Source organism: Pinus tabuliformis, chromosome 1_2 (assembly GCF_031772625.1).
Source record: "Pinus tabuliformis cultivar Carrire ecotype Pingquan chromosome 1_2, CPIR1, whole genome shotgun sequence".
NCBI classification, from domain to species: domain Eukaryota; kingdom Viridiplantae; phylum Streptophyta; class Pinopsida; order Pinales; family Pinaceae; genus Pinus; species Pinus tabuliformis.
Window position 1 is genome coordinate 840,223,786 of NC_142298.1, and position 24,555 is coordinate 840,248,340.

General features: G+C 41.7%; 1 pseudogene; it reads right to left on the reverse strand.

The window, feature by feature from the left end:
* LOC149208560 (OBERON-like protein) overlaps positions 1-2,209 on the reverse strand; it is a 45,469-nt pseudogene extending 43,260 nt beyond the window's left edge.
* Between the last annotated feature and the right edge of the window lie 22,346 nt (positions 2,210-24,555).

The following is a 24,555-nucleotide window of genomic DNA, read 5'->3' on the forward strand; positions in this document are numbered from 1 at the left end:
CACATCAAGCTGATCCTATCAGGCAACATTTCCTCGGAACAGTTTGCCTTCCTACACAATCAAAAAATCCATGAGGCCGTTGGCACAGCACAAGAGGCCTTACACTCCATCAAACAGAAGAAGCTTAAAGGGGTGATGCTCAAGATTGACCTCTCAAAGGCCTTTGACAGGGTCAGTTGGTTATTCTTAAGGATGATCCTTACTCACCTGGGCTTTCCACTAGTTTTTATCAGATGGATAATGTGTTGCATTACATCTATATCCTTTGGAACCTTAATCAATGGATCAGTCTCCCATTCCTTTCAGGTGGACCGAGGAATTAGGTAGGGGTGTACTCTCTCCCCATTGCTTTTTCTTATTGTGATGGAAGGCTTAAGTAGGCTGATTGCATTGGAAAAAAGAGTTGGGAGGCCCAAGGGTCTCAAGATCATGGAGCAATTCACTCTAACAAAACTACTCTTTGTGGATGACATGCTCATCTTCTTAAATGGAGGCATTCAGGACAACAACAGCCTCTCTAAAGTGCTAAATATTTTTTCTGCTGCAACAGGGATGGAAATAAATGGGGCCAGATCCACTATATCTCTCTCAACTTGTACTCAAAAGAAGACCTACCATGCACTCCAAAAATTCCCTTTCCAAAACCTGACAATGGAGGATGGATTGGAGTACTTGGGTTTCAGGATAAAAGTAGATGGATACAAAATTACAGATTGGACCCGATCGATTGCCAAGGTGGAAAGAATATTAAATATTTGGAGCCATTGTCTACTATCCAAAGCAGGTAGACTGGTGCTCATTAAATCGTTTTTTGAAGCAACACCAATACTCTAGATGTCTTAGGCCTGGATCCTTCGAGGTATATTACAAAGGATTCAACGAGTTTACTGCCACTTCTTATGGAAGGGTCACAAGGAGGGAAAACCCTATGCGTGGGTCAAATGGAGTAGAATTGTAACTCCCAAAAAATGGGGAGGTTGGGCCTTAAGAACCTCTCTGCCTTTTCTTAAGCACTTACAGCCAAATTAGGATGGCTTCTCTTGAAGCAAAAGAGCCTTTGGTCAGAGGTGGTTACCTATAAATACATATGGTCGAGTGTTGGCTTATAGGGGCTTGACCCAGGTTCGGAAGAGTTAATTATCCAAAAAAATTCCACAGCTATCGGCCCTTTTGGTAATAGCCCGTGGAGTGTGGACTGAGGTCTCACCCAAGGTAGCAGGGGAGGGTGCTGGAACCAGGTTTCCACACCCTTGGGATGTCTTGATGTGGTCTGGAAGGTCCACGCGCCATTTTTTGGCCTCGCGCTACTCTGCTTCCACATAGATTTGGAACAACACAATTCCTTAATATTTATGATTTCTGAGTTTGTTATAGATCATATCTACTATTTATGGTCTTTAAGCAAACATTTACTAGAGATAACCAATTCCCGCACCCAGAAAAAATACGGATTTGCATAAACTAAATATGTAAACATAAGCACACAGATCAAACAGATATATCAACCATAAATTAACTAGATCTACAATAATTTAGATTCAACACAATATTTCAGAACCAACTTATCTTTAATCAATTCTTTCTCTAATACAACCAGATCTACCCTGTGCACTTAGCTGCAGGGGTCTACACACACAGCTATGGACTCTACCAGTCCTTTGTGCACATAGCTGCAGAGCCTCTATCTACCCACCAACACCTTCGATTCAAACTTACAGACTCTTCAAGACTTCTTTCTTCAGAAACCCATTACATTCCAGATCCAAAAGTACATCCCCAAAAAAAACTGACTCCTAACTCTAGAGCCTTGCTCTATTTATACATTTCCATGGTCCACGGACCATGGGCGGGCCGAATTATTTTACATTATCTTTGGGCGAACAACCCTTTGACTTGACTCATTACAATTCACGCTCCGCGCATCTCGCGGAGCCTTTACCATACCTTTACCCAAAATTATGGGCTTTAAGCCCCAAAACCATTATGTGGGGCCGCTGCAACCCAACAGTTCCCCAACACAATCATCGTGACTTGTCCCGAGTCACTTGGCTGGTGCGGTAATCTTTGTGTGGAGGTCGGTCAATAATTTTTGTGTGTCACTTGTGCTTGCAATGAACTCTGCTGCTATCCTCTGTACCTGTTCTACACGAGCCGCTGATGCATCCATATCACTTGTAGCTGCCTGTCCGAGGTCACCTATTGCATGCATGTGTGCTAACTTTCCTTCGATGGTTGTGGAAACCATGAATGATTCATCTAACCAAGGTTGGATGCGTTCTTTAAGCACTGCCTCCTTTTTTCACACAGCGTCAACTTGTGCCTTGAGAGCCTGAGCCTCCTTCATTTTAGCCAACATCTGTGTGATATCGATCATTTGTGTATCCCCTCGGGTGGTGTCATAAGCCTATTGCAACTCCTATGCTTTGATTTCAACTTGTTGTATGGTTGGGTCTTCATGGAGGGAGGTGAGTGTAAGGAGGGATTGATCTAATAGTCCTAAACAATCTTGGATAGTGTGCTTTATCATTTCCAGTCCTGCTTGAATTTCACCGCAGTGCCGCTCCCAAATTTCCAATAGTGTGGTTGGCAGTGCCTTTAGCCTTAGTTATGCAATTTGGAGATTTGACTCCCATTGAGTCTTCACAGCCTCCTCCTGGACTTCCCGGAATCCTGTGGCCATGCGGTGAACCTTGTTAGTTTTTGGAAGTTCGGCTAGGATAGCTAACTCCAGTACCTTGTTGCAAGCTTCCATCATGGCCTGTTCCACTTCTTGGTTGCGTGTGATCAAGTCATCTTGCTGGAGACTGACGTGCTCCAGATTTTCTTTGTGCTCCATCAATGTTTGTAGGGCGCGGCCTTCCCTAGCTCGAAGCTCAGTGGTTACCCCATCCTGCAGTTGGTACAGGGTTTCTCTAGGGAGAGCGGCCAGATTCAACCCCCAACTTTGCACATCCCCCTCTACTTCTGCTAAGACATTGCCTGCTAGTAGCACTAATGTGTTCATTGTATTGGTGTGCATCATCTAGTCAGCTGTGGTGGTGTCCTCTGTTAATTGTAGGGTTACCCCACCCGGGGGTCACACTTGTAATGCCTGCAACTATGCTCGGATCTCCCCCAACATAGTTGTCTGCTCTGTGATCAGGTCTGTCCATGCCTTGGTAGGGACATTACTCGCTGGTTTGCTGCTGTCAATAAAATCTTTTTCCAAAGCTTTTATTGTCTTGGACTTCTTGCATGTGTGCGGTGATTCCTTGCTGCGCGATCGCTTGACCTAGGGTGATTTGGTAATATGGTCTGTGCATTCCTGTATCTCCTTCTCCAGTTGCATGTCCTATTCTAAGATTCCTTCAGCTATTACTTCCATGGATTCCTCCATCTGGGAAGCTGCCTGTTGTGCCTTATGGGTCTTTTCTACCAATTGATTGAGTCGCTGGTAGAGTTCCTTTTTTCGTTGTTGCGTTGTTGTTTTTTCTAATACAACCTTGTTTGGGGCATGCCACTCTGGAGGCCATGTTGCCAGTACCTCGTAAATCACATCGTCTATTGTAATGAATGGAAGTGTGACCCATGCTTTCTTTGGATCCTTCTGTGCCTAGATATATAAGTGATGCATGTCCGCTTTGAACTGCCATGCTTTGGAAATTGTTGTAGATTGTTGGAGACATCCATGGCCTATGAGCGATCCTTGTCCAGATACTCCCCTCCATGAAGGTCCAAAAAACCTTGATGTCAGAAACCCTTGCTGTGTCCTTTATAGCCCAGAGCAAATAATACCGCACTACTTCCGGTAGTCAATATTCAATTCTGGGAAATTGGCTACCCTGTGGCAGTTCTCCTGCAACCAGAAGGATTGAGAGTAGAAACCATGCATAATAAAATTTATTACCTTTGTCCTGTGCTTCTTGACAATTTGTTAAAAATTTGTCACATAAGAACTGCGCCCAATTGAACTGAACCCCATTCGTGCACTGTTCTACAAGCGCAATGACAGGAGCTGGCATTTCATCTGCATGACATTTCCTCATTATTTTAATGGCTAGTAACTGGGTGGTGATTTGCACCCCTCAATCTTTGATGCTTGCTATTTCATATCCCCGCTTCCGCTTTTCCAACTTATATTTAGCCTTCATTTTTTTGGCGAGACCCACATTGCTACTTGTTCCAGCTATGTTTGTGGGGTCATTCCCTTTTACAGGCAAGTGGGTAATCCAATGTACCAAATCAGTTGTGATAGGAATCGGCTCCTCCAACTAGAGATACCCATCATGTACCAGACATAGTAACTGCCGGATAACAAATATGGTGATGGCCATGCAATGATAGTGAGGTATCCACTTTAGATTAAGTAGTCCCGCCCACTCCACACCTAGTGACCACTTCCGTGGCAGTAATTGGGCTTTGGAAAATTTAGGGAACTTGTCATTATCTGCAAGGTCCCAATCTTCAAACTTAATGCTCGGAACTCGGCCCAATGGAAACCCATCAAACCTTATTTCATCTAGAAGAAGTGGGGTCTGGAGTGTATTCTTTGCAGCGTCCAAATCCTTTGGTATCTTGGCCGTCCCGGTCCACGGGGAGAGATATGGGGGTCATGCAGGGATTTGGAAAGCACCCCCTTTGTCCTCATCTTGTGTGTCAATTTGATCAATCAAAGCTTGCAAATCTTCGTCGTCCTTCTCAGGTTTAGTGGTGATTGGTTTGCCCTTTTCAGCTCCTGATAACTTATTGAATCTCTGTGATATCCTGACTGGCCCCATGGTCTGCTTGTTTTTCCAAGGCCGCGGAGTGCGTGGGGATTTCAGGAGTTTGGGGATCGTGGCGGATTCATCTAGCTCCTCTTGTGTGGAGTATAGTTCTTCCGCGAACGTAGTCAGGTTCTTGCCATGGTACCCATGGAATACCTTGTAACCAAGTGCTTGCAGATCGTTACTGGTTTAAATCTTAGAGATACTCTTGTCGTCCATAGCTTGTTAGAGGAACATGTAATTTTGAATGGATCTCTTCCCTCCCTTTCCAGTTTATTAACAATGTCTAGGCAGTAGATCTTTTCGTATCTAGCTCGGAACTTTCATCTTAATGGCTCGTCGCCTGCTCCTCCCTGACGTAACTCGACTTTCTTGTTAGGAATAGTGGTGTTAACAGTCACCTCTTGTCCCTTCCGCACGGTAGCATCGTCTGTCAGCTGCAGCCATGAGCTTGTGGACTGAATGACTTTGTGCTGAACCCTTTTTTCGCGTTGGCTTCTCGCAGACTTGTTTATAGTCCCACGCCTTCTTTCAACTACTCGGGGTGCTGAGACTGTGTCGTCTTCCACTAGTCAGGTGGTTGCACCCCTGGTGTGATTTTCGCATGCGAGCCTAGGCTGTGAGCTCCTCCCGAGTGTCTTTGTAGCCATTAGTTCTTCATACACCATTGTGTGGGGTGTACCCCTCCGTCGATGTTGGTGCAGCCATGATAACAGGGTGGCGGTTGGTTCCCATTCTGCGGGATACCTGACCGGGCCTGATTCCCTTAGGTGTGGACCTGCGCGGCCTTCATGGGCATCACTGCTTTTCATCTTGCTGATTCCCTCTCGACTAGTGTGTTTTTCTTTCTTAGCCGTGCCCATAGTGCTTTAACTTCGTGAGGCTTGCTCCTACCTCGCTTATTCTGGGCTTCCTTTTGTTTAATTATTGACCCTCTCATCTGTGCTTTTCTTCTATTAGAGGCCCAGTGCACCCATGGTATCTACAACTTCCCAGTAGGTCACTTTCTCGAATGGACGTTGAGCGTGCTCCCCCCTGTTCCCCTCTTGACTTTATCGCAGACCACTGGCAAACTGGATTTCCCTCTAACCTGTATGCGTACTTGCCTCTCACATCCGCGTTGAACCCTTGGGCATGTATTCCATTTGTGAAAAATTGTCGGGCACACTGTCTTCATGGGTCCATCCTTCAGATTCATCGGTTCACATGGGTCGACTGGCTCCTCGTCCTTCGTGGCATCCTCATCAATGGGTCGCTCCCTAACCATCCTATTACAATTTACTGTTGTTACCTCATGCAGTTGGTTCTGCCATCGCTCAATATCTTCATCTGAGTCCAAGGTGCAAGAACTATCATTGTTGGATTCACTATGTCTTGATCCTGTGTTGTGATCTGGTAGATACAATCCAATTCATCGTCACTGCCCTTCTTGCGTACTGGTTTGGTATAATGCACCCCTTCGGCTGGGTCCAGTGAAACCACTACACAGAGAGATTTTTTCTCAAAGATCATTTTTCGTTTCTTTAAGTTGATGAATCCATTCATATCTATTTCCCAGTCTATTCCTAACAATGTGGGATATGGGGTACTATCATCCACAATTTCTATGACCTCAAAATCGGTTTGTGTACTTACACCGTCAATATCTACTATAACTCATTGCATCCTTCCCATTGAAAAGATTTTCTGTTGATTTGCCATCCATAATTGGATAGGAGACCATTGTAGTGCAGGCCTGCCCATGCGCTCCCATGTTTGTTTAGGTAGGACATTTGCATTCAACCCTAAGTCTAAAACAACCTGATCCATCTCATAGTCCCCAATCTGGGTAGTCAATCACATTTCCCTTCCAGTGTGCAACACATGCTTGCCTAGCTTCTGGACCATTCGAGGTTCATCTGATCCTGCACACCTGGTTATCAACTCTTGCAATCCCTTCACCACGTTAGTATCCCTTAGTAGCTTCATGCAAGTTTCCAAGAACGTAGTTAGCATAGAAGTGTCCTTTTTTGGCTTTGTTCACTCCACACTACCCGAAGTAGAAGCTTCTGCAGAGTTCTTCTTGGCTTCCAAAAAAGTTTCCTTTGCGCACTCTAAATCAAATTCCGGTTGCTTTGCAGGGGCCTTACGAACCCATGCATCCTCCTCTGGTTGCTTCCCCTTATCTTCTCCTGTACTTGCACCACTTCTGAGCATCATGTTTATGTTAGGGTCTTCCTTGTGCAGCTCAGCCTTCATCATTTGGATGTTTTGAGTGGGCATAGCCATAAGCACCCTTTTTTACCACATCTGAGCAATTAGCGTGGGGTAATCAACTGCTTTGTGATCAAACTGGTAACAGTACAGGCAACAGGCTCTGGTAGGGTTTGTGCATTCATGCGCATAATTTCCTTGTCCTCCACAATTATAGCAGATTAATTGTCCCAGTTCGCATTTGGGTCCCATTCCCCCTCGTCCCCGTCCGCGTCTTTAGAATCCGCACTGTGCTATTGCTGTGGCGGGATCCTGCCTATGCACCTCCATCTGCATCCTATAAGAAGGCATTCTATACATCAATAACTCATAACTTTGGCAGTTTCTTTCATCGTGGCCAACTATCCTACAAAAGTTGCAGAATAACTGCTAGGGGAGGTTGTCTCAGGTTCTGTAATAGATGACAGTTGTTCATCGCATGCTTTCTGCCCACCTGACATATCATGCACCAGAGTGCAGGCACCGCTCTTGGCCCTACCTGAACCTTTAGTTGCAATGGTATTGGCCCCCCCACCATCATATAGTTCACAAAGACCGGACAATGATCCTTATCATGCCCCTGGCCCTTACATTTGATACACCACACCTCTTTGCACACCTCTGACCAAGGTGCTTTTCCTTGCTTCAAACTTCACATCTCTAAGCATAGGTTTTTTGTTTGCATGTGGATTTGTTGAACTCCCAACCTCGGATCCTGGATTGGAGTTTCATGCAACTTCATCGCTATCTCTAATGCTTCAGCCTGGGTTGAGATCTTTTGTTGTGATAGTGTTGTACTCATATGTGGTGTCAAAGACGCCACAAACCATGTGCAGTGTTGCGCATTTTTCAGTGTCATGTTAGCCTCGCGGATTTTTCTTTTCAATCTCTGATCTAGGTCCCATGGGGTTTGGCTAGGTAACATTGTGATCTCCTTGAACCCAATGACTGACTATGTCTCTGATTTTGGCTAACCAAATTCCTTGTTGAATGCATCTTGGATCGCCACTATTCCTACATTCGGATGATCGCTTGAGTACTTTATATATGACGTCAATGCTCGGTCCTGTAGTGCGCTAACTAGAGTAGCCTTTTTGATGTTATCATCCATTATGCCTTGGGCTTCCCATACAGCCCTTACCACAAACCAGAACTGACTTGGTTCCTCATTTCCTACACCCTTAAATATCAAAAACTTAACTATGCTCTCCATCCCAACCCTCGGTGGTGGTGGAGGTGGAGGCAGAGTCGGTGAAGATGGATTTTATGTAGGTGAAGTAGGTGATGGCATGGTCAGTGGTGGTATCAGCGGAATGTGTTGCCCAATCAACCGGACTATGCTTCTCAGAGAGAACCCTACGAGTTCTTCCTCGCTTTCTCGTGAGATGGAGATCAGAGGGTTGTTCTCTACTCCTTCAGTTCCTTGGTAACCTCTTCCACTCCGCGTTACACCAGACATCAATAAATGCACATAATTTGTTTTTCACACAACAACATCTTAATCCAATTATTCAACGATTTGATATACATACCCCGCGGTCCTTGGAGGAAGTTCCTTTCTGCTTCACTATAACTCACAGTTGTGTTTATTGCAAACTTAGTGATAAACCCTCCTATTACCTGATCCAACCAGTGATCTACTGCGCGTGCGATTTTGTCTTCAGATGCTTCTAACTTGCGCACCAATTCTGGAGTCCACCCAATAGGCCGATCTAGTCTACACCTTCCCACGTTGTCAGATAATCTCGCAATCCACTCATACAACTCTGTCGAGAATGATGCGAAGAATATCTTGTGGATGTCTATGTATATGCAATGATCCAACCACTGTTCTTCTGATATCCGCAGATTTCTGTTTTCTTGAACCATGAACTTGTGAAGCTTCTGATTTAGCCAATCTTCAAGCTCTTTCTTCGTAGGGTTCCAACATTCCGACATTAGACATCCCTTAAGCAGATCCCGGTCCCGGCAACGGAACCATTTGTTGGCTTATAGGGGCCTGACCCAGGTTTGAAAGAGTTATTTAGCCAAACAAATCCCGCAACTACCTGCCCTTTCGGCAACAGCTTGTAGAGCAGGGACTGAGGTCTCATCCGAGGTAGTAGGGGAGGGTGCTGGAACTAGGTTTCCACACCCTTGGGATGTCTTGATGTGGTTTGGAAGGTCTGCGTGTCGTTTTGTGGCCTCGCGCTACTCTGCTTCCGCGTAGATCCAAAACAACATAATTCTTTAATATTTATGATTACTGAGTTTGTTGTAGATCAGATCTACTGTTTACGGTCTTTAAGCAAACATTTACTAGATATAACCAATTTGCGCACCCAAAAAAGATACAGATTTCCATAAACTCAATATGTAAACAGAAGCACATAGATCAAATAGGTATATCAACCATAAATTAACTAGATCTGCAATAATTTAGATTCAACACAATATTTTAGAACCAACTTATCTTTAATCAATTCTTTCGCTAATACAACCAGATCTGCCCTGCGCACTCAGTTGCAGGGATCTGTGCACATAGTTGCAGACTCTACTAGGCTCTGCACACACAGCTACAGAGCCTCTATCTACCCACCAACACCCTCGACTCAGACTTATAGACACTTCAAGACTTATTTATTCAAAAACCCATTACATTCCAGATCCAAAAGTACATCCCCAAAAAAACTGACTCCTAACTCTAGAGCCTTGCTCTATTTATAAATTTCCATGGTCTACGGACCATGGGCGGGCCGAATTATTTTACGTTATCTTTGGGCAGACAACCCTTTGACTTGACTCATTAGAATTCACACTCCATGCATCTCGCAGAGCCTTTACCATACCTTTACCCAAAATTACAGGCTTTAAGCCCCAAAACTGTTACATGGGGCCTCTGCTACCCAACATCACGAACAATCATGGACTGGTTAAGGTTACCTGCTTGGAACAGGAAAGGAATGTTAGTGATTTGAAGGGTTGTTATAAATACCCTTCCCATCATAAGAAGGGGTCTTACTTGGTAGATCGGAAACAGTATGTCTATCCGCATTGGGACTGATCCATGGATTGGTTGCGGAAACTCACACCATCTCCCTCCTGGCTTGACTACCTTCCTAAATCATAATGGAGTGGAAAACATCACAAAGATAGGGGACCTATAAAACACCACTACATATACTAGTGGAGGCCCTGGATATACTAGATCAATGGCATATGGAGTGGAGGAGATATTCGGCAGCTTTAATTGAATCCCATGTGATACTAAGGGATGAGGATGACGAACTGGTTTGGGGTTTTGCACAGAAGGGGATCTATACTCCAAAGGATGGATATCCTATTATCCATGCTAGCCATAAACTTGATTCTTTGGATAGTTGGTGGAGCAGCATATGAAATCTAAAAGGCCCGCTCGGTACTCGTCTTTTGATGTGGAACATCATTATGGACAAAACTCCCATCGGAACTAATCTCAGAAAACGATCTTTTCAGGGACCTACATGGTGTGTATTATGTTGTGAGGAGGAGGAATCAAATCACCATCTCTTTCTCTCCTGCCCTAAAACACAGTAGGTCTAGGTGTAGGTGTTACATACTCTTAATTTATCACTTACTTGGGCTGGTGATGGTATACTAAATGCTTGGAACTGGTGGTGCGCTAAAGCTCCAAACCCAGGATCCCGAAATCTTCCATTAATTGTGTGCAGGCACATATGGATGAGCAGGAACAACAACATATTTTGTGGGAAGCATATAGTTTGGCCTTTGATTATTCCTAAGATTTGTAATAGTTATATGGAAATTTCGGTTGATGAACAGGTTGCCAAGATTCGAACCATCACCCCGGAGGTCATAGACAAAGTGCACCCTTGGGCCTATTTCGGTGGATCAGCACAGGAACAAGGTTGTGGTAGTGGCATTATCCTCCATATATCTGAGACACATTATTTCCATATTTTTATGGGGTTGGGAGATGGCACAAATAAATTTGTGGAGCTCCTTACACTTTGTCATCTTTTATATTTTTCTATAAACAAAAACGATAGATATTTACAAGTTTATGGGGACTCCAAGATTGTTACTAACTGGTTCAACTGCATTTCTACATGCCATGCATATACACTTAGAACCATATTGGGTGATGTTTTGTTTTAAAGACACACTTTGATCATGTTTCATGTGCTCATATCTACAGGGAGCGCAATGAACCCGTGCACCGGCTTTCAAAAGCAGCAACGCATAATCCTAGAGGGGAATGGTTGATCAGGGAGCACACACTAGAATAGATCTACCAGTATTTCCATAGACCATACATGGATAAGGAATTACAGAGGGTTGACAAGCCCTAACTTATCTATTTCTCTTATTTATTTTTCGTCTACAGAACAATAATCACCATGGGTGAAATTTTGAAAAAAATTGAATATGTAAATAATAATGTATATGATCAGATACTATTAGCACACCCTTCTTTGGGTTTTTTGTATAGATTTCTACAGTACAAAATAGTTCTCAGATGACAACGGTCACTTTTCTGCATATGCCTATGGCATTTACAACGTGTAATTTTCCTTGATAATGAAATTTACGATACTTTTCCCCGGGGAAAAAAAAATTGAAATACCTGAAATCTGAAACAAAATTCTGAATTTTGGAATAGAACGTTGAATATTTGACAATAAAGAAGAACAACATTCAAATATTTGTGGAAAACCCTAAAAAAAAGCCTTTATTAATATGAAAAAGAAAATGCTTCAACAATATATAGGATAAAATGGCTTTTGCTGCCAATGGGTGATTGACTCACTGGTGAGGTGAACAAGTGTTTTTTTGTCCACGAGGGTTCCATTCTCACTTTGATCTAAAGGGATTAGATTGGATGTATGTCTTGAGTAATTTTGGCAGAATAAATACCCGTCAAGTTCACACCTTATGCCAATGAAACTCTGCTCCATGGTGCATGTCCTCAGCAATTTTGGCAAAATAAATACCCCTCAAAGTTCACAGAATAAATACCCCTCAGATTTCACACCTTGCACCAATAAATACCCCTCAAAATTCACACCTTACTCCAATGAAAGTTTGCTCCATGGTGCAGCCACTCGAGGCACATTTTTTGAAGCATTACCCCAAAATGCTTCCTTAGGTAGGTTTAGATGTGAATCCATGTCTGTCCAAGAGGAATATGGATACTTCACTTGACCTAGGAATCTGTTTCTCATAGATTACCCACGTGAAAACATTCCCAAATATACTTTTGTATTAGGCTTAAGAGCCCATCTAAAGCCTTCAGGAAGGCTCACTTATCTCTTGCATGTGGGATAACCAATTTTACACAATAAACTTTATTTTGTTAAAATTTCAAATTAATACCACTAATTTTTGTTACCCTAAAGCTGCCATTCAACCTTAAATTTCTCTTTAAACCTAGTTGGCTCTTCTAACTCCAAATTGATGTTTCTTAAATCCATGAAGCCTATAGACATGTGGCATGAATATTTGAACAACGTGTGAGAATTTTTCAGTAGCACCCTAGAAATAACAAATATGGATATTTTCCCTCCGGCCTGAGGAAAACTTCTAAAGACAATGTTAATGGATTCTCACCTTTTATTCGGAATGGGCAAGGCATGCATTAGTCCTAGACTTCTCACGTTCTCTATTTTATTCCTCTAATAAGTATCACATGAAGCAAAAAATATTTTTCACCTCTTATTAGAGTCCATTCTAAAAGAAATTACTCTTGTTGTTATATGTGTTAAAGAAGCTAGTGTGACCAGCAGCATGTGAGAAATGGCATTCTGCTAAGACCTTTGCTTTGATTTGGAACTAGGTACAAGGTATACAGGGTATGTCGATAAGTATAAATCATGTAGGAACTTTTTACACATGTAAGGTGTGAATGTGTGAGAAGTGGTTCAAGACAACTTTTGGTGACCACCTGGTAAAACTGTGAAATAATACCATCTTGTAATTTCACTTAGTAAATAAAGTGAAAGATCAATTTCACTAGATATTCTAACTCTTAAAAATCTAAATGAAATATTCTAGATATTTTTAGAATATTAGTGATTTGTATTTGATCTAATCTTAGCTGTACACATAATTGTTGAGAAAAGGTGGTTGCTCGGATTAAAGAGATTAGTTGCTAAGTTAGGGGAGATTAATTTTCTCAATTAGAGTCAGAGAGCATAAATAGAACAAGATGAGAGAAGTTGAATGCAAACATTTTTGTACATCAAAAAGACAAGAGGTCAGAGAAAGATCAGTTGAGCAGATTCAAAGCACAGGAGAGGAGCCAAGGTCAGATCAGAATCCATATTGAACAGTGTTGTACAACAATTCAGTAAAGTGTGGTTTTGAGTATCCAGTGAGGAGATAGAGCAGATTTGAGTGTCTAGGAAGCAGAAAACCTTAGTTTTGATGTGTCCTTGTAAGTTTTAATCATTAATGATAAGCTAATTTGAAGGAAAAAATTATGTGTGTACTTGAAAAAATATTTTGAGTCCATTTTTTAGGTTTTCCAGTTATATGTGTGACTATTGCATGTTCAGAATTTTATTCAGTTATTAAAGTAATTCAAGATCTGACTTATTTGAGAAAGAAACACAAGACAATTGTCCTCTTGAATTAGAAAAATTTTACATGGTATAAGAGGATCATCTCTAATTGAGACCCTCAAGGGTCTACAACAATAGATCAACTACCAGAATAAAAGACCAGCAGTTAGAGGGTCGCATTATTGTTGCTTGAAGGACTAATCACTCTTGTGGATATATTTTTGTTGTTTTATTTTCATATCTGAAAATTTTGTAAAATATATCTCAGAGATGGCAGCATCAAGTCTTAGATTTGAGGACAAATTAGATGGTGCCTCCAGATAGGTGTCATCAAAAGCCAAGGTAACATTGTTTTTGAAAAAAACGATCTCTAAGATATTGTCAAGGATGTTATAATTCAGTCTACAGATTTGCATGAATTGGAATCCCATAAAAATAAGGAAGTGAAGGCCCAAATTACTTCAGGAAAGGGTCCAAACCCTGCCTCAGGAAAAAATGACAAACTCTGCCTCAGGAAGGTCAAACTGCGTATACGATTGAAGATGTTTTCATGTACGATTGTTGTAAATGCTTGGTGTGGAAAGTGCAGTGGTTGTTGGGAAATTACTGAGAAATATAATCTTGACCTTGGCTACGATGTTGACTAAGGTGAATACATAGGCAGGGATTATTGATCCCCTGAAAGTGATCAGAGTGGTTTTGGCTGATGCTGCAAGTGTGTCTTCATTGTTAAGCACAATTGAGTGCATCATTGTTGTGATTCTGAAGGATAAGAAGGAAGTCCTAGGTATGAGAGACGGTATGGGTGGCATGGACTACTAAAGAGAATATCTAGACTGGTGTGCCTTTTGCGTGGTGTCCTGTTCCGAAAGCAGGGTTAAAGTTCAGGTTGTCTGGTGTCCTAGTTTTGAAGGTTAAATTTAAGTCAATTAGTTTGACCCTTGTTATTGTCTCAAGCATTACATTTCCCATTACTGGGAGCAATTTCTTGTGTATTCAATCTAACTTAAAGGAAAATTTGTCGATTGAAGTGCCCTGCAGTTTTACCGCCTATCTTTTCTGCGGGGAAAAAACGTAATCCTTATCAAGGAGAGACCAAAGAAATGTTTTCCGTTTTCACCTACTGGAGATGATAATTTGTTCAAAGAGCTAATTTTTTAGAAGAAGAAAAAAATACCTATTTTAGGCAAAAACCATGGAAGATCGGGCCTTGCAAAATCCATGGAAGATTAGACGTCGCAGAAGGAATAGCTATAACTACATAGCTTGTAAACATGTCTTATGGTGTGGAAGGGTTATTGACAAAAGCACCTCACCTGTTAATGCTCCACGATACTCCTCGAGGATAGTGGAGTTAATCATATATCTGTAAATGTGTGTGTTGGGTAGCAGAGGGCACGCATAATAGTTTTGGGGCTTAAAGCCCGCAATTTTGGGAAAGGTATGGTAAGGACTTCGCGAAGTGCACAGAGCATGAATTGTAAATGAGTTAGGTCAAAGGGTTGTCTGCCCAAAAATAATGTAAAATAATAGGAAGTGAGTCGGCCTGCCCATGGTCTGCGGACCATGGGAATGTATAAATAGAGCGAGGCTCTAAGGGTAGAAAGTATGTTTTTGACAATGTACTTTTGCATCTGGAATGTAATGGGTTTTTGAGGAGCGAAGTCTTGAAGCGTCGTAAGTTTGAGTCAAGGGTGTTGGTAGGTAGATAGAGGCTCTGCAGCTGTGCGCGCAGAGGCATAGTAGAGTCCGCAACTATATGCGCAGACCCCTACAACAAAGTGAAAGGGTTGATCTGGATGTATTGGTGAAGGAAGTGAATAAAGATAGGTTGATTCTGAAATTTTGTGTTAAATTTGAATTATTGCGGATCTGGCTAATTTATGGTTGATATAACTGTTTGATCTATGCGCGTATGCTTATGTTGTGAGTTCCTGCAAATCTATATCTGTCTGGTTGCTTGAACTGGTCATTTCTGTTAAATGTTTGCTTAAAGACCATAAAAAGTAGATCTAATCTATAACAATGCATTAATAAGTATTAAGGAGTCTCCTGGGTTCGGATCTATGTGGGGCAGAGTGGCGCGAAGCCACAGAACGGTGTGCAAACCTTCTAGACCACATCAAGACATCCTAAGGTTCTGGAAACCTGGTTCCAACACCCTCCGCTGCTACCTCGGGTGAGACCTCAGTCTGCACTCCGCGGGCTGTTGCTGAAAGGGTCGGTAGATGCGGGATTTGTTTGGCTAAATAACTCTTCTGAACCTGGGTCAGGCCCCTATAAGCCAACAAATGGTTCCACTGTCGGGACCAGGATCTGCCTAAGGGATGTCTAATGTCGGAACAATGGAATCCTACAAAGAAAGAACTTGAAGATTGGATGGATCAGAAGCTTCACGAGTTTGTGGTTCAGGAAAATAGAAACCTGTGGATATCGGAATAAGGGTGGTTGGATCATTACCTATACATAGATATCCATGAAATCTTCTTCGTAACATTCTCGATAGAGTTGTATGAGTGGATCGCGAGGTTAGCAGATAGTGTGGGAAGGTGCAGACTAGATCAACCTATTGTGTGGACCCTAGAATTGGTGTGTAGGCTAGAAGCATTCGAAGATAAAATCGCACGCACAGTCGATCACTAGTTAGATCGAGTAATAGGAGGGTTTATTACTGAGTTCACAATAGACACAACTGTGAGTTATAGTGAAGCAGAAAGGCGCTTTCTCCAAGGACCCCGGGGTAAGTATATTAAATCGTTGAACACTTGGATTAAGATGTTGTTGTGTGAAAAATAGATTATGCGCATTTATTGATGTCTGGCGTAACACGGAGTGGAAGAGGCTATCGAGGAACCGAAGGATTAGAGAACAGTCCGATAATTTCTATTTCACAGGAAAGCGAGGAGGAGCTCGCGAGGTTCTCTCCAAGAAGTGTGGTCCGGTTGATTAAGCAGCGTCTTCCACTAATACCACCTCTGTGTTATAGGGAAAAGTGTCTATACAGAACTGCTTATCCCACTAAGGTGTGGTAGCTACCTTAGAAACAAACAAAGTAAAGCTAATTTCGTTTTCCTTTATGAAAGATAGATGAGAGAAGAATAAAGGAGACCAACCTCTGTCTTGCGCTTGGATCCTAGTTCGATTCCTCTCTCTTTTGATAGTCCTTTGCTACTTGCTTCCTTGTACACCTAGCTTCACAGAGTACCTGTAGAATCAAAGTAGCATAACGCTATACAAGAACATGGATCTATTATCATAAACAATCTAGGATCAGATGCAAATTGACCATACAAATGCATAAAACATAAACGACACAAGAGTATGGAGGAAAACTTGAATAGCTTTTATTGATAATCAAGAAAGAGCCAAGAGAGTTACAACCAATTGTTCTGACCCAGCATCATCCTCTCAGCAAGTAAGACCTTCTTCACCTCATACAAAGCTTAGATCACCCAACACTATGATGTTTCCTCAAGAAACTAACAACAATTCCTTACAAGATGCAAAATTCCAGCCTCTTACCTCCAGATCTCTGGGATGAGAGATATATATATAGATATTTGCAGAGGTGTGAGTTAGCTCTGGTTTTTTATTAGTGTCTTCTCTTTCATAGTTCTTGATTCCACTTGGAGACCTCATTGATCTCTTACTCATCCTTGGGCGATTCTAAGAGGCAAGTGTCCCAAGAGAAGTTTCTGGAAGATTCCAAGATCATCCACTTAGCAAACTGCTTCCGCCATTTGTGTACTCTCATCCATCACACCCCATAGAAGGGATTTTTGAAATGCATCGCACTTCCCGTGTGTACAAGGTGCGATGCATCACACCCTAGCCATGGAGCAAGTGAGATGATCCAGTTTTGACTAGTTCTGAGTAGTTTTTCATGGAGAACTTCTGGGAGAAGTTGTAATCAGTTGACCTTGTTCCTTTAGGGGTTGGAACAACACTTTTAGGGACTTAGGAGCCCTTGGTTTATGGAAATTTTATGCTTGGGGTTGCAGTGCCCAAAAATGTCTATAACAGTTGCCCCCTAAAGCATGAGGTCGTTAATCTTTTTTGATGACGGGTGAAATGCTTTATCATGAGGGTCTGAAGTTCTTTCAAGCTAGGAGGAGACCTGTAATAAGATACAATACAATACATTATCTTCATAATATTTTCATCATCTAGCTGAGGCGGGCATTCCCATGCTCAGCTTTATAAATTCATTTTCATGTACATAGGACAGACAATCATCTGAGTGTAGACTGATGATTCTGGTAGTGCCATCATCCCTTTGATTGGATGATTATCTGTACAGCAATGATGTACATTTGATGTCTTTATTTCCCTGAATATATATCATAGCCTGGATGGATAAAACTAGATCCGGGGTCTTCAAACTCATTCGATCTTCACTCAAAGTACAAGTCGATCGATGTGAGAGATGTTCTAGAATCGAACATGGAAAGACATCGCCTGATTACCAGCCAATGATGTAAGTTGTTAACAGGCACGAGAGGAATCACCAATAATGATAATGACCCTCAAGGTACTGCAATACAATTCACGTGGTGTGAATAAAGGACTTGGCATCGAACACCATGCAAAATCTTTCGGTTGAAGGCCATTGATGTAAACCTGTCGCTGCAAGTGAGAAACTTGCCATTGAGGCATGCAAGCTTCAAAGTACTGAAAGGGGTGTCCCTAGATCGACTTCTTGGATAATGAGCTGATGTCGACAAGAAGTGATCTATCATAGGAGGGCCTTAATGAATCCCACATCAATGACACAAAACGGAGCAAATGATTTTAATGGAGGTGAAAACGATTTCGTGATATGAGGTTCAGGGTGGCGATCATGAAAGAATGGAGCATAAATGTATTGCAGTGGGTGAGACACAGGTGAATTCTCTGAGTGACTTCTCTTGAACATATCGGCGAAACTGACGTGATGGATTGGTATCATTAACCCCAAATGTGGATGGTGTGATGGGACCATGGTGATGTGACAGGTGAATGAAACAACCCAACCCGACTTGGATGCGGAGTGAAAGTGTTATGTTCAAGAGCGACTTGCTACCAACAAAGTTTCTTCAAGTTTTCTTCCCAATTTTTCCCCAGTCATTGCTGACCAGTACCTCTTTATTTTTGTCAAGCTTGAGGAGGATAACATATGCTTGTTCTATAATTTTCCCTTCGGGCAAACCCATCGCTATGTTTTAACGAGCCTAGCGATAGTGAAATTCGCTCTTGTCTGCTATGAACAAGTTTGTCGCTATTAGGTTTTAACGATTTTAACGACAAAGATAACTCAGTCCTTTTCAATTTTAGAGAGTCTGAAAAGGGATGTAAAGGAAACTCCAAAATTCCTTTTTTGTCATCTAATCCCTTGAGTCCGAAAAAGTATAAAACAATACAGAAGGGATGAATTTTCGATACTTTTAACGAGCCGAACAAAACAAGCGCTCGATCTTTTTGTGTAATAATCCCTCAGGTCCAAAAAGATTAAAATCTAAAGGAGGGATAGCACTTCCGATCCCTTTAACGAGCTGGAGAGGCCAATGGCTCGGCAATCTTTTCATATTTTACGGGTCAGTTGAAAAGAGCTTAAGGGAGACTCATCTTTTGAGGAACGAGTGATAAAATTGGGTAGGAGATGATTCCAGGTAAGGTTGGAATTTTCCAATCACGGCAGTGTGACAAGGATGGCTAGTGGGATCACTCTTCGCAGCTGTTCCTCAAAAGGGGTAAACAATCAAATGAAGGTGAGTGATCAGCCAATACAGAGTGGAGGTGATGATGGGAACACGACCAAGGCTTTAAAGGCTGAAGTACTACATTTACAATGATTATTTACCGGGAATTGGTTCATTTTTTATTGAGCTTAAACGCTCGAGGAAACATTTGCTCATTGCTTATGTTTTTTAACGAGCATGAAGTCCGCGTTAAAACTGCTCGATGCGGGTTTATTTTTTAATGAGCTTGAACCCTGCAGTAACACTGCTCGTGGCGGGTTTATTTATTAACGAGCTTGAACCCTGCAGTAACACTGCTCGTGATAAGTTTGCATGCCCCCAGCATAATAACGCTAATCGAGGTGCATGCCCCCCAAGCTTCATTACATTCATCTCGGTGGTTGGAATGAAGTTTTACCTTTGAGATCTTCGAAAGACTCAACTTTGATTTTACGAGATCGTAATCAAAGACTCGATTTGGAAAGGGAGTCGTTTCATTTTTTAATGAGGTTGACACTAGAAAAGAACTATCCTCAGGACTCCTTGTTTCATTTTTCAACGAGGTCGACACGAGATAATAACCATCCTCGAAATCCACCGTATTTACAGTGTTTGATAGAAAATAAAAAATTGATGGATGATTAAGGTTGCTATAATAATCTTCATGGTAATCTGGAAGATGGGAGCGATGGTGGTAATCCTCCCATGGTGCCTCTCCTATCATCATTGACTGAATGATTCCTTTGTCTGTAAAATGTACATGTGACCAAGGATCTGAAGAGGTACCATATTCCTTAGACCTATCTATCCAAACACTCAATGAGCATTGATTTGGGTTTGCCCCCCAGGCCAAGAAAATTGATTGCTACAATATTTCTAAAATGGCGATGATCCATGCTGACAAAATGTTTAGGAATCTTCCGAGTCCATTAGATATAGAAGATTTCATATTGCAGGTTTCAACTGTGGCCACTTCCGCCAGATTACTCGGAGGCGGTAGGGAAAAAGTACCCATTAAGGCAGGGTATTTTAGGAGACCTACTCCGATATTTTGAAGCGAATGATTACTTCCACAAGTCATTGGAATGCTTCCCGTAACTTGTGAACTGTTGGGGAGAAATGTTTGTTGGTCAACGATTGTAATTCCTCCTTGGAAGGGAAATGCAATCTTCCTGAAGTAGGTCGACACAACTGCGGCCATGGCATATATCCAGGGCCTTCCCAGTAGGATGTTGTAATTGAGGTTTCCGTCGATTACTTCAACATCAATTCCTACTATTTTTCCCCCTAGTTCAACTTGCAAGTTACTTAAAATCTCATATGGGGTGTATGATCATCCATCAAATGCTTTTAACATTGTTGACGATCGCGACAAGTGTGGTGAGCCTAAATTTTTCGAGCAACTCATCGACATAATACATGTAGATGCCCCGTCATCAATAATTGTTTGATGAACAGTTTTGTTGAGGGCTTTCACTTGAATAAGTAAAGCTAGTTGAGCTGGTAACTGAGGATCGTATCCTTTATGATCAAAGGATACAAGATTGGAATCCTTTGGGTCTATCCCACCGATGGCTGATAATAAAGCCTACTTTTGGGATGGGCAATTTTGCAGTACCTCAAGCGTCGACATATCGGATGGCGATTGGGCCAAGTCTTCCACTATATTATAATGTTGTGCTGCTCTAGCACGAGGATTAAACATCGACTTGTGTACTACTTGCTTTGGCGGTTTTATTGTCAACTCGGGAATGATGGGCGGTGCAACTTCTGTCAAAGATGTTGTCGAACTACTAGGTTGATCTTTATCCTTGTTGTTCGATAGTTGTGGATTCTCGTAATCTTTATTCCTTGTCAATATCAAAGCATCATTTTGCTATTTGGAAACCGACAACATCAGTACTTGAGACGGGGAAGCATTTCCACTGTCATCCAGATTTGTTCTTGGATTTGGAAACGGATTAGTTAATATTGCCGAGGTTTTTGAATTCTTGAAGAATTTTTTAATCTCAGCTCTGTGTGGACAATCTGCTGTCCAATGATCCTCATCGCATATAAAGCATGGATTTCTTGGTTTCCTATTTCCAGGAGGGTTTGCAGAATATTTTTCAGGTGATGATTCTTCCTGTTTCTTCTTCTTCCCTTTGCTTTTATTCTTGCCCCCTGGTTGTTTGGTTTCTTTGCCTTTATCTGTCGAGACAACATTTACTTCGAAGGCAAGAAGTTATTCTTTTGAATTTCTATTGTAAATCTTATGGGCCTTTTTAGATGTAGCCTTTTTCGATTTCGTGTCTGTTGCGCCAATCACGCCATCGCCAGCATGAGAGTCATTGTTCGATTTAGGAGGAGGTGGAATGGAAAATTCTGGTCTGGGAGCGTTAGGGATTTTATCATAGAGCGTGCCAGACTGAGTATAAATCAAGTCTAAATATTGCGCACGAGCAATAACTTGCTCTTAAGTGACGACTCCTCCCTTTCCCACATCTTCTGTAATGGAAGGTAATAATGACTTAATAAACCATTCAGCTAAAAGCTGATCAGGAACATATGTTTTTACCATTCTACGACAATGTCACCACTCCTGAATATGATCAGATATGTGAGTGGCCGTTGTCTGTTTGAAATTGGTAAGAAGCTTTGTTCCTGTTTCGTACCTTATTGGTAACTGAAAATGGGTTAAAAAGGTTGTGGCTAGGGTGTTGAAGTTATCGAATGAAGCTCTAGGCAATTCGATATACCATTTTGCTGCTGGAACAGTTAACATTTGCTGAAAAAGGCGAAGCCTAATCGAATCATCATTTAGGGTATTTGATGAACACCACAGATGAAAGGTCATCACATGATTCGACGGGTCTTCACCCAGATTTCCATTAAATTTAGGAATATCTGACGGAAGTTTGTGAGGAATTGTCGGCCACCAAGGGGCGTAAGAAATTGGATCATTCGTCAGCCGGTTTAGATATTGTAATTCTAGAGTTGCTACAAAGGGTAACTGTTGATTCAGGTTAGGTGAAGCATACCCAGGATATGATGGAATCGCCTGAGCAGTGGGTCTTCGCATACCAGCATAAAGTATTTGATGCTGGTAACTTTGATAAGGTTGATGGGCATAACCATTATAGCATGGTTGTTGATAACCGCTTTGGAAATGCAGTTGCCCATTACTTACAAAGACTTGTTGCTCAGGTCCTTGATATGATTGCTGGAATTGTGGTTGTTGAGATTCAACCAGCCCGGGTTGTTGGACCCTTTGCTGTTGTCCGATACTATATGATTGACCAAGATGAGGAGTCATAGTACTTGTTTGAGCCTGTGTCACTCTAGAGAGGGAGACACTAACCTGAGGTTGCGATTGAGTCGTCGAGACAAGAGGTTGTTGTATTGCAACCTGAGAAACTTGGGGTTGACATACAACATGTAGCGCTTGTACCTGTGACGCAGTCATCATAGCAGGTATAGTGGGAATATTCGACACAGGGTGGACTAGTTGCATTGAATATACAACCCTTGGTTGCTGAGGCAGTATTGGTACCCAACCGCTGGATGTAATTGCAGTTTGACCTGAACTTTGTAGTAAACTCCCATAGGGTTGTTCTCTAGGAGGGAACAATGAAAAGGCATACTGCCCTCCATATGGTGGCAATCCAGTACTTAAAGGGTAAATTGGCCTTTGAAGACACATTGGATCAATTTATTCAGTTTCAACATAAGAAATACCAGATGATAATCCAGATGAAGAAATAGGAACAGACCATGTCGTCGAAATAGTCCCTGATTGGACTCCGGCTTGTTGTTGATAACTTGCCGGGACAGATGGTATACCGGCAAACATTGTTGGAGTAGCAGCAGGAGGTTCTGCTGCTGCTGTGTCGGATGACACAGTGCTAGATGTCGACGGTTGTTCAGACATATCTAGTCTATCCAAAAGATTTCCTAGCGATTCTACAAGAACTTGCGATGAAGGGAGACTAACTTCGAAGACCAACAAGGGAAAGATGATGATTATTCCATTTAAAATAAACTTTAGATGCTTTGACACAACTTTTTTTTTCAATTTTTAAGAGTCGAGAAAAAACAAAAGATGACTCTAGTCGCCTTCGATTTTTAATGAGCCTGAAGTGACAAGTGCTTAGATGGACCTTTTCTGTTAAGGAGTCTGAAAAGGAACGAAAGGGATTGCTCTAGAAATATAGGCAGAGGGATTACCAAACCAATCGCAAAACTGCAGAATACTTTTTACGGTACGGCAGTCAATCTTCCCGAATGCTGTGTTTAGTGCATTGCGATCGATAGTGCGGCAGACACGGCTTCCTATGGATAAAGGATTAAGCCTATTGTGGTCTCCCAAAATATACTCAATGGTACGTGGGAGCACAAGTCTGTACTGGCACTTATCGTCTCAAAGTGGAGGAATCACCCAACCAAAAGTTACCAGTCTTTACGACGCCGAAATACGTCTCTAGCCTAGACTTCTAGATGTTGTGTGTTAGGTTCCAAAGCGTTGTTAGATTCATTAAATTTATTTTATAATTGATCTTGCTTAAGAAACCTGCCTTTCAGATTCACCGCGTGATGTAGATGTACAATTCCTAAAATGCAATCTAAGATGATAAACAGTCCTTTATCTTCTTTGTGCAATGAAAATCCTAGCTACTAAGGAAAGAGAGACAAAATTCTTTCACAAAGAGCATAGAGCACACACTATATGCACTGTCCTAAATCAAACCAATCAAACAGTCTAAATTCAAATGCACATGCATGTATTTGTTTTCAGCCTTCTTAATATGTGAATGATAAAAAGAAAGCTAATGTGCAAATCTGAATTACTTTTCAAGCGACAATTACTAACAAGTTTCTTTTCAAAATCAAAATGAAGATAATGACAACACTTTACGATTTGGAAATGAAAACTTGCTTTCAACACTAGAAAAACTACTAATTCAGATCAAATACAATAGTAACAGAGTAATCGACTATCAAGAGCAATCAGAATCTCTTCTATGACTGAAAACGACACTTGCGACACTTTCAAATCAAGAAACGACAATACAATTACGTTACCTTTTTGCAAAGGAGAACTGAAAATGACTCAACAAATACACAAAAACATTTACAGTTCTTTGCAAAATGGAGGTGGAATATCAGCAAGGAAAGGGGTTTCAAACAGAGGTATACTAACTACAGGTAGCAAAATTCATGAATAGAACTGAAAAGAATGAACACAGAAACCAAAATTGAGGAACAATGCCTATTCTGATCAGCGCACCTGTAACACAGTGAACTTGAAATGCAACGCACCTACTACACTTAGGAAGTGCG